Source organism: Panthera onca, chromosome C1 (genome assembly GCF_046562875.1).
Source record: "Panthera onca isolate mPanOnc1 chromosome C1, mPanOnc1 haplotype 2, whole genome shotgun sequence".
In the NCBI taxonomy this organism is placed as follows: domain Eukaryota; kingdom Metazoa; phylum Chordata; class Mammalia; order Carnivora; family Felidae; genus Panthera; species Panthera onca.
In genome coordinates, this window is record NC_138346.1 from 121,772,080 (window position 1) to 121,786,073 (window position 13,994).

Here is a 13,994-nt window from a genome sequence, read left to right on the forward strand (position 1 = left end):
TAATGTTACATGAAAAAGCCCACAGAACACAGAATTATATGTTCGGTCTGTGAGCTATGCGAGTGTCTGGACTGTGGAAACATGCGTATATAAAATCAAGAAAGTGATTTTAGCAGCAGTCACTGCTCCCCGACCCCCCCCCCCCCCGCCAGTTGAAGCATGTTCTTAATGATGTTATTTATATAACGATATTGGTGCTTGAAAAATTTCTAAGCACTTTGGAAAAAATGAAGAAGGTCTGATGCACACAGGGTGGGGGGTGGGTCTGTGTCCACTCAGAAGCTGGAGCATGGGCTCTGGCTTTCACTGTCTGGTTTGAGACACTTGGCCACTCTCGAGCTATATGACCTTGAACATGTTCTTATCTCACCTGTCAGACGGAGATAAGGATGCTGTCTACCTCATCGGCAAATGGAACTCTAAGTTAGTATATATCTAGGGCTTGGAAAAATCCCTGGCCCAGAGTGAGCCCTCTGTAAATATCAGCTCTCGTGATTATATTGTGGATAAGCCATACGCCCCAAGCCGCATCAGCCCGGGCAAAAAACCAAGATCATAGAAATTTCTCTGGCTTGGCCATGACCTGGTCTTGCAAATCTTTCCCGATTTTTTTTTGCCAGGAGGCTCCGGGGGTATTTGGCCAGCAAGGGGTCCTTGCTGCCTGGGCAGGCTGGCAAGAGAAAAGCCCTGGGTCACTAGCTGCGGGCCTACGGCCCACCGCAGAGAGGCTGGCCGTCTCTTCCAAAGACAGGGAGGTGCCTGTTGCTCAAGCTGCAGCCTGGCAGCCGAGGTGGCGGCTACCCCAGATGCCACAGCTGGTGCCGTCTCCTGTGGATGCCCAGAGTCACCCGCCAGCTGCCCCACGCCAGTCTCCCCTGTGCCCTGCCACCCGGTCCTGGTGACAGCATGGCTTCCACTTTTTACATGCATGCACCCCACACACACTCAGCCCTTTCGGATGGAGGCAAGTCTGGGTGGCAAACGCTCCATTTCTCTTCACCCTGCCCCTCCTCTCCGCCCCTAAGTCACTGCAAGGGTTGAAAACTGTGTGACAGATGCTCCTTTCTTTCCCTTGAGGCCTCACAGGTCTTCCTGCCACCCGCCTCCTTCCTACCAGTGGGACAAGCCCAGACTTGACCACATCCCCACAGGAGGACAGTTCTGCTCCAGCTGGGACCCCGTGCAGCTCAACGCCAGACTGACGTACAGCCTGGAGAAAACATTGGGATGCAGAAACGAGGCACAGAAGCCTAGATGGCAAGGGCAGGGATAGTGAGAGTGGAGGGAGAGGGGGTGCCTGAGAATGCTGTTGACTGGACACTAAAGATGTGGGGACGAGGGAGGGAGGCAGCTGCTGGAAAGGAAGAAGGGAGGCCCCAGCAGATGCTTAAAAAAACCAAAAAAAAAAACCCTAAAATGTGAAGCTGGTTTGCACAAATCTTCTTCAACCTCCCCCAGAGTGTCAGGAAGACATTCAACCATTCCACCCCACCCCATTCTTTTCGGCCTTCCAATCTATACAAAAAAGGGTGCTTGAGGGAGGGGAGGGGGGCTGTCCCTATGCGTGATTGTCTCACACACCTCATTCTAGAGTCAGACCTATTATCTCAAGTGATGCTTTCTTTATCCCTCGTGCGAGTGTGATTAGAATTGGGAACAATGTTCCTTAATAAAGGGGGGGGGGACCCGAGGAAAATTGGATGTTGCGTGAAGGGGAGAAGACGCACGTAAAACAGCCCTGGTGGAAATAAAGTGCTCAACCAGTCCTGTATCCATTAAAGTAATAACATCGGAGCGGGCCAGGTTTATCACTCCCTGGCAGTCCCTCAGCGGGGGAGTGGTGGCTCTTTTTAAACATGAGAACAGAGTTGCATGTCGCTGCTCCGATGTGGAAAGACAGATCTCCTGGTCCCTCTCCCCAGACATCTTCCCCCAACCCTGCGCACCGCCCCCCCCAACCTTGGACTTCTCCCAGCCTCTGGAACCATTGCTAAAATTCATTTCACTCTTTAATTAGATTTCATGGAGTAAGGGATTGGGAGGGGTTTGGGGAAAGGCGTTCATATGACCTCTTTCTGTAGAAAGGGGTAAAGCTGTTGATAGGGGAGGTGGGACAATGGTTGCTATGGAGACATATTCCCAGACATACAGACACACACTCATTTTAATGCCTATTTTTTTTTTTTTCCAGCAGGGGAAGGATCCGGTGCCCTATTTTTAGTGTCAGATTTCAGCAAAACAATTCACTTTCATTTCATCACACGCACACTGCTGGGTTTTAAAGTAGGTCACATTTTCTAACCATATCAGGAGCTCAGATCTGTCTTGCCTGAGTAGTGCAGGGTTCCACAGAATCTTCCACGGAAGATTTTACTGATTGAGACAAAGATCTCAGACTTGCCTTGGCACAGCTTTCTTTCATCTCTGTTTGACAGGCTTTAGAATAGGCAGAATGAATAGCTGCAGGTAAATTTACATTTTAAGGACGAATGCAAAAATGTCTATTCAATACTAATAGCAAGGAGAGGTCTAGAAATTAAAAATGACAAACTGATCTGTTATTCTATTATCAGGTTATCGCTGATTATTATAAAAATAGACCTTGAGTGCCAATTTCTCCACAGTCCATCGGGGAAGAAATAAGTCCTGGCTGGTAGCTGTCCAATTTAAATTTTTTGATCTTTGTTCCCGTTCGACTGGGTATCTCAGAATATGCAAATCCAGAGTTCGGGGTTTTATTTTCTGCCCTGTGCCGAGCTGCAATTTGTAAGTGTTTCTGTCTGCATTTCTTGCTTTGTGCTCTCTGCCAAATCTCACAACCCCTCTGTGACTAAAATACCCTATTGACTGGAATGAGCACTGGACGTTCCTCAGCAGAGCTGGCCTGAGGCGAGATGGTGAACTGGTTCAACGTCTACAGTAGCCCTAGACTCACCCACGCCCCTGGATCATCCCACTGCCTCCTCGTTTAGGAAAGGCTACTCTCCAGTCCCTTGAAACTTGGTATGTATTCACAAAGCCTTTTTGTTTCTAATGGGGGAGTTATTTTCACACTCATGGACTTCTGGCTTCCCTTCCGCAACAGAGTGGGGAGCTGCCTGTGTGTATAATCAAAGGACACCACATGGCCCACAGCCTTAAAAATAATAGCCTGATAGAAAAAGGAAGACTGTGATGAAGTCGCTGAGAATACAATACTCATAGTGTCATCCTGGGTGGTAGGGGTTCAGCCGATTTTTATTTTCTCCTTCCTAACTTTTTGTATTTTCCAAACTTAGTTGAGCACATGTTCTTTTTTTTTTTTTTCTTTTTTAATTGATTTTTGAGAGAGAGAGAGAGAGAGAGAGAAAGAGAGAGAGAGCCCAAAGCAGGGCTGGAACCCATGAACTATGAGATCATACCTGAGCCCTGAGCCAAAGTTCGACACTTAACTGACTGAGCCACCCGAGTGCCCCAAGCACACGTTGTCTTAATCAGAAAGTGATGAAAAATAAAAGCAAACATGATCATCTCGGGGCGCCTGGGGGGCTCAGTCAGTTGAGCATCTGATCTTGGCTCAGTCAGGATCTCACAGTTGGTGGGTTCGAGCCCTGCATCGGGCTCTGTGCTGACAGCTCGGAGCCTGGAGCCTGTTTCGGATTCTGTGTCTCCCTCTCTCTCTGTCCCTCACCTGCTCATGCTCTCTCTCTCTCTCTGTCTCAAAAATAAATAAATATTTTAAAAAATTAAAAAAATTATAACCTCATACTGAATGACTATTACGTGATCATTGCTATGCTCTATGCTCATTGCTATTTTATATTATTATATCCTCACAGCCACACTCTAAGATGAGCATTATGATCCCCATTTAACTGAAGAGGAAACTGACATGGAGAGAGTTTGCCCGTGGTGACACAAATTGCAAGAGACAGAATAAGAATCCAAGCAGAGATTATCCAAATAAAGACCTAATTCGAACATCCTGATCACATGTTTTTAAATAGGTATAGCTGGGGCGCCTGGGTGGCTCAGTCGGTTGAGTGTCCGACTTCAGCTCAGGTCATGATCTCACACTCCGTGAGTTCGAGCCCCGCGTCAGGCTCTGTGCTGACAGCTCAGAGCCTGGAGCCTGTTTCAGATTCTGTGTCTCCCTCTCTCTCTGACCCTCCCCTGTTCATGCTCCCTCTCTGTCTCAAAAATAAATAAATGTTAAAAAAAAAATTAAAAAATAAATAAATAAATAGGTATAGCTACCATTTATAAAACACTTCCTAAATGCCAAATGCCATTATATATATATATATATATATATATATATATTACATTAATATATATTTATATATATATAATACATTAATATATATATATTATATATATATATAAACATCTACACAATAGGTAGTTTTGTTTTTTAATCTGTATTCTACAGTTAAGCAAACTGAGAAGCAGAAAGGTTAAGTCAATTTGCCCAAAGTCACAGAGATAGTAAATAATGACAGTAGGGGATATAGGAACCCAGGTTTGTGTAAAGCCCCAGGAGTTCCCTAGAGCCGCAGGTTCAGATTGGGGAACTGAGGGAAGCCAATCTCTTGGTTAGGGAATGGACATTCTCTAATACGGATGCTCTGTGGTCACACACATGAAATACTAGTTGGAAACGTTGAGTCTTGCCTACAGAGCAATCTGCTGTGTAGATTGCAGGTAGGTTCCATCAGTATCTCTTGACAGGCCAGGGCCTAGGATAAGAGGCCCTTAGTCAACCTATTCTCTAGAATTAGTATGGCTGAAGTTGATGAAGATGGCCTCGGGTGGTCTGGGACCCTAGATCTCTGGAACACCTATCTCCAATAGTTACATCAAAGGAAAATCCATTTCTTTTGTATTAGCGTGGTAAAATTCTTGGGTCCGCTTTTGGTAGTGGATCTATCTTGGCTAACACATAAAATTAGTATCAGGATTGGGGGTTTGTGGAGTATCGTCATTACATATTCCTAAAATCCTTGAACATCAGGAAGAGTAGAAAACTAAAGCTCAGTCTACCCAATCTGTAAGATATCAGAAAAGCAATAAGCGATAACGGCTTCCTGCCGTTGGCCTGCCATCTAAATTGATGAGCAGTCCAGTGGTTTGGGAAGTGAAAAGTGAAAAAGACAACAGGGTGCCTGGGTGGCTCAGTCAGTTGAGTGTCCGACTCTTAGTTTTGGCTCAGGTCATGATCTCTCAGTTGGTGAGAAGGAGCCCTGCATTGGGCTCTGGGCCAACAGCTCAAAGCCTGCTTGGGTTCCCGCTCTCTGTCCCTCCCCCACTCATGCTCTCTCTCTGTCTCTCAAGAATAAATAAACATTTTTTTAAAAAGGGAAAAAGACAATTATCCTGACCCCCTCAAAACATGCATTCATAGCAGTGGCTCTAAAACTATAGTAAGTTGCATTCTTCTAAGTGCCATTAAAAGCTCTCTGCCGAGGGCGCCTGAGTGGCTCAGTAAGTGGAGCATCTGACTTAGGCTCAAGTCCTGATCTCACAGTTCATGAGTTCAAGCCCCACATCAGGCTCAATGCTCAATGTAGGACCTGCTTCGGATCCTCTGTCCTCCTCTCTCTGCCCCTCCCCCATTTGCACTCTCTCAAAAAACATTAAAAACAAACAAAAAAACTCTGCTAGACAATGGGTGACAGCTTAGCTGTTAGGATGCAATTAAAAGCGATGCTTTCTGGGGCACCTGGGTGGCACCGTCAGTTGAGCGTCTGACTCCGGCTCAGGTCATGATCTCGTAGTTCCTGAGTTTGAGCCCCGAGTGGGGCTCTGTGCTGACAACTCAGAGCCTGCAGCCTGCTTCGGATTCTGTGTCTCCCTCTTTCTGCCCCTCGCCCACTCACACTGTCTCTCTCTCTCTCTCAACCACTCTCTCTCTCTTTCTCAAAAGTAAATAAACATTTAAAGAAAAGAAGTGATGCTTTCCATGGGGCACCTGGGTGGCTCAGTTGGGTAAGCATCCAGCTCTTGATTTTGGCTCTGGTCATGATCTCACGGTTCAGGACTTCATTCAAGCCCCATGTCAGGCTCTGCTCTGGCAGTGCAGGATCTGCTTGGGATTCTCTCTCTCCCTCTCGCTCTGCCCCTCCCCCGCTCACTCACTCTCTCAAAAATGAAAATAAACTTAAAAGGGTAAAGGTGTTGCTTTCCTTCCAGAATGCATTGTTTCAAGTAGCGTCAACTAACTGCCATTAAACTGAGGGGAGGGGTGGACAGAGGACCAAGGTGTATAAGTACAAGCCGGAGTCTTCACATTTAAAACCTATTTTTAGACAAGATCCTTGGCTGCCGTTACTGGTCCATGGACGTGATGGAAGGGAAATGGAAGAGATACCTACTGAGGTTTTGAAAGAATTGCATTCCCAAAGAAACCATAGACGTGACGTGCAAAAGCCTGTGCCTGCAAAAGCAGTGCAAAAGCAGTGTCAAAGCAACCTTGGTACCTCCAAATCTGCAACAGCGGGAAACAGGCAATGAAAGCCGTGCACCCCCAGAGGGCATGCTCGCTGCTTCATGCCCCCGCGAGGGCCACGGAGGATAATGGACATAGAGGTGCCTCCCAGAGGACGGCTGGCTGACCTCTTCTGTGGGAGAAGGCAACCTCCTCTATTCTTGCTCGGCAGGATTTGATAATTGCTGTAGACTGTGACTGCTTAGGCTTTCCCATTTTCGGAACGGTAGCTTTAATTGTGGTTTTCCTGTTCCTACTGCATCGCCGTGTATGTAGTGTGGTTGGGGGCAGACAGCTAGTTTTTAATTGGTGGTTTGCGAGATCGTGTAACATCACGTCTGGACTCAAGCAAGGAGACTGCATGATACCCGCTGAGCTCGATTTTGAGCTGAAGGCAGACCCTTGATAAAATTTTGGTGTTTCTTCTCTTGGGGAAGGAAAATGTCCTGAGTGAGGAAAGAAAGGTTCATACATATTTTGGGGAAGTCAAGTGTTGAACTACGGCAGTGACTGCTTAATTGTCTGAAAACATTTGTTTTCCTTAATTCTATAGTATCAGAACATCTCATATTTAGGCAGGCACATACTGCTGGAAAGACTCCACTTCCTAGTCTTCCTGGCTCCCTTCCAGTTAGATAAGGTCACGCGATTAAGATTTGGTCGCTTGGATGTAAGTAGTAGTGTGAGCAACTTCTAGCAAGTGTTCTTAAAGGAAGGAGGAGTTTCTTCCTCCTGGTTGGAATGGGATGTGAGGGCTGGAGCTAAAGCAGCTATTTTGGACCATGAAATGGTTTGGGAACTCGAGATTATGCAAGGCAGAAAATTGAGGAAAAGGAATCTGAGTCCCTGATACTGGAGGCACTTTACAATCTGTGGACTCCTTACCCAGGCTTATTAAAAAAAGAAATAAACTTTCATGTTGGTTAAGCCACTGTGTGTGTTTTGGTTTTTGTTTGTTTGTTTTTGGTTTGGTTTTGTAGGGGAGAAGGGTAAGGAGAGTTCAACCTCCTGCTTGGCAAACCTAATCCTAACTAATACGTGAGAAGTTACTTTCTTGAGTTATCCCGATTTTCCTAAAGGTGAGCATATTTTGGAGGCTGAAGACCGAAAATGGCTTGCAGAGGCCATCAACGGAATTAAACAAGATGCCACCTTGTCCCATGATACAGAAATTAGAGGAGAATCCCGTGCTCAGGGAATTCCCTCTCCCTCTGTATTGAGACACTGGAACTTCAGAAACCCAAATTCATTTACTTCCTGGGTTTTAGCCAGGGAGCTTGTCTGCAAAGAGCTCCCTTATTAGACCACTGTCTGCCAGGTTGGTTTAGGAAAAATTTCCCGACTGGCACAGAATATCTGTGGCTCTGGAAAATGACTAAACTATTCCAAACTATTTTAAAAGCAAATCCATTCTTAATATCCCAACAACTGTGGAAATTCTGTTCCATCTAGTTCGGTATAAATCTATTTTTATTTCTTAACTCCTTATATCTTCATAGGCTACGTTTTTTATATGGAAATTTTCAGATTCTGTTTCTTCCAAATTATATTTTATGAATTTGCTGCCGTTGAAGCCTGCCTCTGATCCCACATCATTATTTAATCACCTCGGTATAAACACTGATTCAATGATTTTGCTATTGGTTACCTAAATATCACTAGCTCCCTTCCGTTTCCTCTCTTGTACAATGATGGTGCTTGTTTATAAAACTGCTTTGAAATTACCAAGGGGGGGAAAAGCTACATCAAGATAAAGTGCTGTGTTGTTCTTCCCTTGGAAATATGCCTTGGCTCAAATTGGAACTTGGGGTATAAATTGTAAAAGATTCTGCCAAGAGCACTCTAGTTCTGATATACAGTGTTGGATGAATTTCTGCTTTCAGGCCAGGTCATTGTGCAACTTGAGGGAGATGGGAAAGGAGAGTCAGATAGGAAAAGGGTTTTATTCCAGGGCTATCGTGCATATTCATAGATGGGCGTGGAGCTCCATTTCTCCCTCTCTTCCTCATTTTCTCCTTTCTAAAGTCCTACTTCTTTCCCTCCTACCACCTCTCCTCCCTTCTGCCTTCCTGCCACCCACGGATACTTCTCGAATGCGGTGGTAGCTAATCTTCAAAAATGTCACCCCCAATGAACTTGGAGAGGTCATGTGTAGGCACTCTAGACCACAGCCCCAGCCGAACTCGTAGACGGTAGTGAGCACTGGGTGCCAGTCACGTGCACTCCAGGTGACTCCAGCCCAGGTGCCATTGACTCCAACCACACGGAAGATTCCCCATGAAGAACCACCCAGCCAAGCCCAGTCAACCCATGGGATTGTGAGATTAGAACTGACTGTTGCTTTAAGTCACTACATTTTATAGGATGGCTTATGACACAGCAATAGATAATTTAAATGAGCCAGGCACTGTTCTAGAGATTGGAGAGTGAGCAAAATGAATGAAAATGTGATCCCTCCTGAATCCACAGGCTAGCAGGAAAGGTAGCCAATAAAAAAGGTAAATACACCAATAGTAATAAAGGCCCAGGAGAGAAAATAAAGTAGAAAAGGAGAGGAGAGGGGGCTGGGGAAGGCTTGGCTAGGGTTGCTGGTGAAGGACCCCTGAGAAGAGGATTTTTGAGTCAGAAACTAAGAGTAGTGGGAGTTAGCCATGTGGCTACCTGGGGCATGCCCCGGGGCACCAACGGTGACTGCAGAGGCCCTGAAATGGCAGCACATCTGGGAGAATCAAGAAGCACAGAGGCAAATGCAGCTGGGACGGAGGGAAGGAGGGTGAGGTCGCTGGTGATGAGGTTGAAGACGTTGGGGGCACAGATCAGCAGGGCCTTGTGAGTCAGAGCAAGGACTTTGGCCTTCATTCTGGATGGGTTGGGAACCGCTGGAAGGCCTTGAGCTGTTGAGTGATGTCATTTGGCTTATGACTGAACAAGAGCACTCCCGTTGCTGCGTTGAAAACAGAAAAGACAAACACAGAAATGCAGGCCCATTAGGAACTTTTTAACCACACAGGAAAGACATGGTGATGTCTTGGATGGGTGGTGGCAGTGGTAAATGGTGAGGAAGAGGTTAAATTCCAGGTTTATTTAAAAAGTGTAGCTGTTGACGGTTTGAATTTGGGCTGGGAGGGAAAGACAGGAAGCAAGGATGAAACCAAGATCTGAACCATCGGAAAGTAGGTACCGTTGATTGACGTGGAGGAAAGTTGGATCAGAAACTTCCTAGTGGGGGCGCCTGGGTGGCTCAGTGGGTTAAGCATCTGACCTCGGCTCAGGTGACAATTTCACACTTCGTGGGTTCGAGCTCTGCATTGGGCTCTGTGCTGATGGCTTGGACCCTGGAGCCTGCTTCGGATTCTGTGTTTCCCTCTCTCTCTCTGCCCCTCCCCTGCTCATGCTCTGTTTCTCTCTCTCTTAAAAAAAGTTGTGTTTTTGTTTTTGTTTTTTTTTAAGAAAAAGAAACTTCATAGTGTTTGAGTCTCCCTGCTGGAAGGTAAGTTGAAGCAACTCCAGAATCTTTCAAGCCTGGAGGATAGAGATAATACCTGAGTCCACTGTTCCAGATCCTTCAGGGTGTACTTTCTTCATGTGCTCAGTCATGAGGACCCACACCCTAGCTGGTCTCAGCCAGTAAAGGCTGGCTGAATGAGTAAGTCTCAAGGGTTGGTCAAGGGTGTGCGGCTAAACCTTTGACAACTGGCTAGGGGGGTGGGGAGGGAGTGCTGATTAATGGCTTGCCAATTCCCATGGTGTGAATGCTCTCACTGGGGCTGCTTTCAAGCTACCGGCACAACACCACTCAAGGCAGAGTCGGGGGTGCTCAGTAGCCCGCCGTCAGGTATAAAACCTCCACCATGCAGCTACAGTAGATGTACGAAATCTCAAGAGCGTAGATAATAGTAAAAGGTGGTCAAATAATTAGTAAGTGATGAGTTTTGAGTCTTTATTACCTTTGTTTTTAATATAATGGTTTAGTCAAAAGTTTACATCATTTACTATTTAATAATGATTATATTGAACAACTGGCTGGCAACGAGTTCTTGCAAGCCAGTATGAACCAGTTCGAGAACATCCCTGGTTCACAGCTCTTACCAGCCAACTCTTTTGTCCACAGACACACACACACACACACACACACACAGCCACTTCCCTGGTATCACGCTGGCTAAAAGCAGTGAGTTCAGACTGGTGTCAGCCTTGGCCACCTGGCGGACTCATCTGACTTAAGGAGGATCCCACCCTCTGGTGAGGCTCGCTACCAAGGGCGAGAAATGCCAGATGTACGGTAGCCTCATGGGAACTTTATTGCCTGGCCCGTGAGTCATGCCTCCATGCTATAGATTCTTGACTTTGAACTTCAGGGGGCAGGGAACTTGAATTTTAACCCTTTCCCTCCCAGGAGGCATTGGGCTCTCAGGAAAACAGGTCCTCCAGTTCCAGAAGGGCCTGATCTGCGTATGAACGAATGGGGAAGATTTTCAGGGGTGGGGAGAGGGGAGGGAGGAAAAATGAATCCTGTTCCAACATCTCCCAGGACCGAGGGACTACTTGTCCTACATTTATAGAACCAAAAGAGATCGTGAGTGACTCATCACTGCTTCAGGATGATTTACCCTCTACAGGACAAATGGTCCATGCCTGCTACATTCGTGTAAGCGACTGCACGAAGCCACTTAACAGGCTTCCACAGAACAAAAAAGATACTCTTCAATGCGATTGTCTATCCTTGACTGTGGAGAGAGGCAACTTTCACCGCGGAAAAGAAAAACACAACTTTCTCCACGGTGCATTCTTCTGGGAGAAACCTCTTGTCCCCCTCCCTCCTTCTTTTTGTCTTCTCCCCCACCCTTCCTTCCTTCTCCAAACATTTATACAGTGCCTTTCTGAAAGCATGCCACCAAGCGCTAGGAATGCCAAGATGAGTCAGCGGCGAATCTACCCTTGTTCCCTTTCAAGTCGTTCTCTACAAATCTGCCAGAGTGCTTTTTTAAAAACGCAAATCAAAAGGTGACCCAGCTCTCCTCTTTTCCATTGCCTTCCCTTCTCTTCCTTTTTCTGCCTGTCTTTAAATATATATAAACATAAATATATATATTTATATTATGTATATTTTTATATAATATATATATTTATATCAATGTATAATTAAATGTAATTAGTTAAATATATTACATTAATGTAAATAATTAATGTTTAATTAATTAATTATAAATTTTATTTATTTATTTATTTACTGGCTGCTTTGTTTTCCTTCTTCATCATAAAACGTGCACCAGGGAGCTAGAGGCTCAAGGAGGGGTGAGCCGGTGAGGGAGGCGGTATGACTCAGTGGTGTTGAGAGATGGGCCAGGTAGAGGTAGGTTGAGCTCTCTGGAGCCAGGTTTATCACTCTTGGAGAAGGGAGGCATCGATAGGGCAAGAGGAAACAATAAACTTCCTGGTGGTGGATTGCAGCTGGATCTATCACTGTAAACTGTGGTTTAGACAGATACATGATAGATAGGTAGATAGATAGATAGATAGATAGATAGATAGATAGATGGAAATAAATATGTGTGTGTATATGTACACTGTGTTTCCTAGCTCTGCCCAGCGGAAGAACCTAGAAGGACTGACACTCCAAGTAGCAACAAGAATTCTTAGTGCTCAGACATTGGTGTCCAGCCCTACTCTCCACCGTAAGGGACCTTGGTTTCCTTAAACAAATAGCTGATTCCAGGGTGGGGCAGAGAAAGAACGAGATAGCATAAGAATAACATTTTGTTGCATCAGAGTGTAGGGAATGTCTCCAAAAATAATGAGGACAGGTCAAAAGGACACACAAACCGTCCTGAAGGGGCTTCTATGGACCACATTTGGGACAATTTGAAGATCAAAATAATGATAACCTATTGACTACAATCAACACCTGTAAGTCTACGCAGATATAGGCATATAAATAAAAAAAAAATGAAGACAATTATTTCTTACAGTGGAAAGTCAACTAATAATTGCAGAAGAAATAGCGGTGTAAGGAATTCACCTCTTGGATTCATCCGCGTCATCATTTACTCAAGAAACATCAATGGGCGGTGATGGATATGGGTAACAGTGGTGTAAGGGAAGGGCCCAACCCCCTCACCCACCATCTCCTGGCCACTCCTGGATCAACGTGGGTGGCAGCGCTCAGGCAAGGCTCCCTCAGATCATACCTGCAGTGCTGACCAGGGTGCATACCTCCGTCTGCCTCCCGGGCTTCTTGCCCACGCTCTATCACAAGCCTGAATTTTATGGAAATTTTATGGAACGATTTCAGAAAAATCGTTCCTTGGAACTAAACGCTGTGTATCTTCTGTCTTCTTATAGAATAATGATCAAGGGGGAAGGGCAAAATAGGTGAAGGGGAGTGGGAGACACAGGCTTCCAGCTATGGGATGAATAAACCACGGGAATAAAAGGCACGGCATAAGGAGTGTAGTCAACGATACCGTAATAGCGTGGTGCGGGGACAGATGGTAGGCGCACTCGCACTGAGCACAGCGTAATGCACGGACTTGTTGAATCGTGGCATTAAACACCTGAAACTCGTGTAACATTAAGTGCCTACTTTACTTAAATCAGGGGCGCCTGGGGGTGGCTCAGTCGGTTGAGCATCTGACTCTTGCTTTCAGCTCAGGTCATGATCTCGTGGTCATAAGATCAAGCCCCACGACGGGCTCCGGGCTGGGCATGGAGCCTACTTGGGATTCTCTGTCTCCCTCTCTCTTTGCCCTTCCCCCACTCAAGCATGCACACGTGCACATGCTCTCTCTCTCTCTCTCTCTCTCACAAAAAAAAAAAAAACCACAACAAAACACAACAGATTCACACTAATTAAAAAAATAATAGGGGCGCCTGGGTGGCTCCGTTGGTCAAGGATCCAACTCCGGCTCAGGTCATGATCTCCCAGTTCACAAGTCCGAGCCCCACGTGGGGCTCTGTGCTGACAGCACAGAGCCTGCTTGGGATTCTGTGTCTCCCTTTCTCTCTCTGCCCCTCCTCTGCTTGCACTCTGTCTCTCTGTCTCTCTCTCTCTCTCTCTCAAAAATAAACATTAAAAAATTAAAAATATATAGCAACAAAGGGTTGGCAATTTAACCATGTGGCTGCTGCCTGCCTAATTGGTTACTGGTGTTACAAATATAAAATGAAGTTGCTCCTCTAAAAAAAAAAAAAAAGGAATGGTAATAGCAGCTAACATTTATTGAGTGCTTACCAAATGCCAGGTGCTTTACATGTGTTTTCCCGTTTAATCCTTAGAACAGTCCTTCCAGGAAAGACGGCTCTTAGCCACAGCGTCCACGTGAAAACACTTGGGCCCAAAGACATGATATTATAGTGAGAAAAGAAGCTGACTCATAAATGCCGATAATGCGAGGGGGAGGGACAGGGATTGCCCTAGACAGGCCCCACGAAGGTCACGTGTAACGGACCAATGTTGGCATTAAGCCTCCAGCGGAGCTCATGCCCGCTCAGCTATGGGCCCCTGTCTTCCGGGCACGTCTGTGCCTTC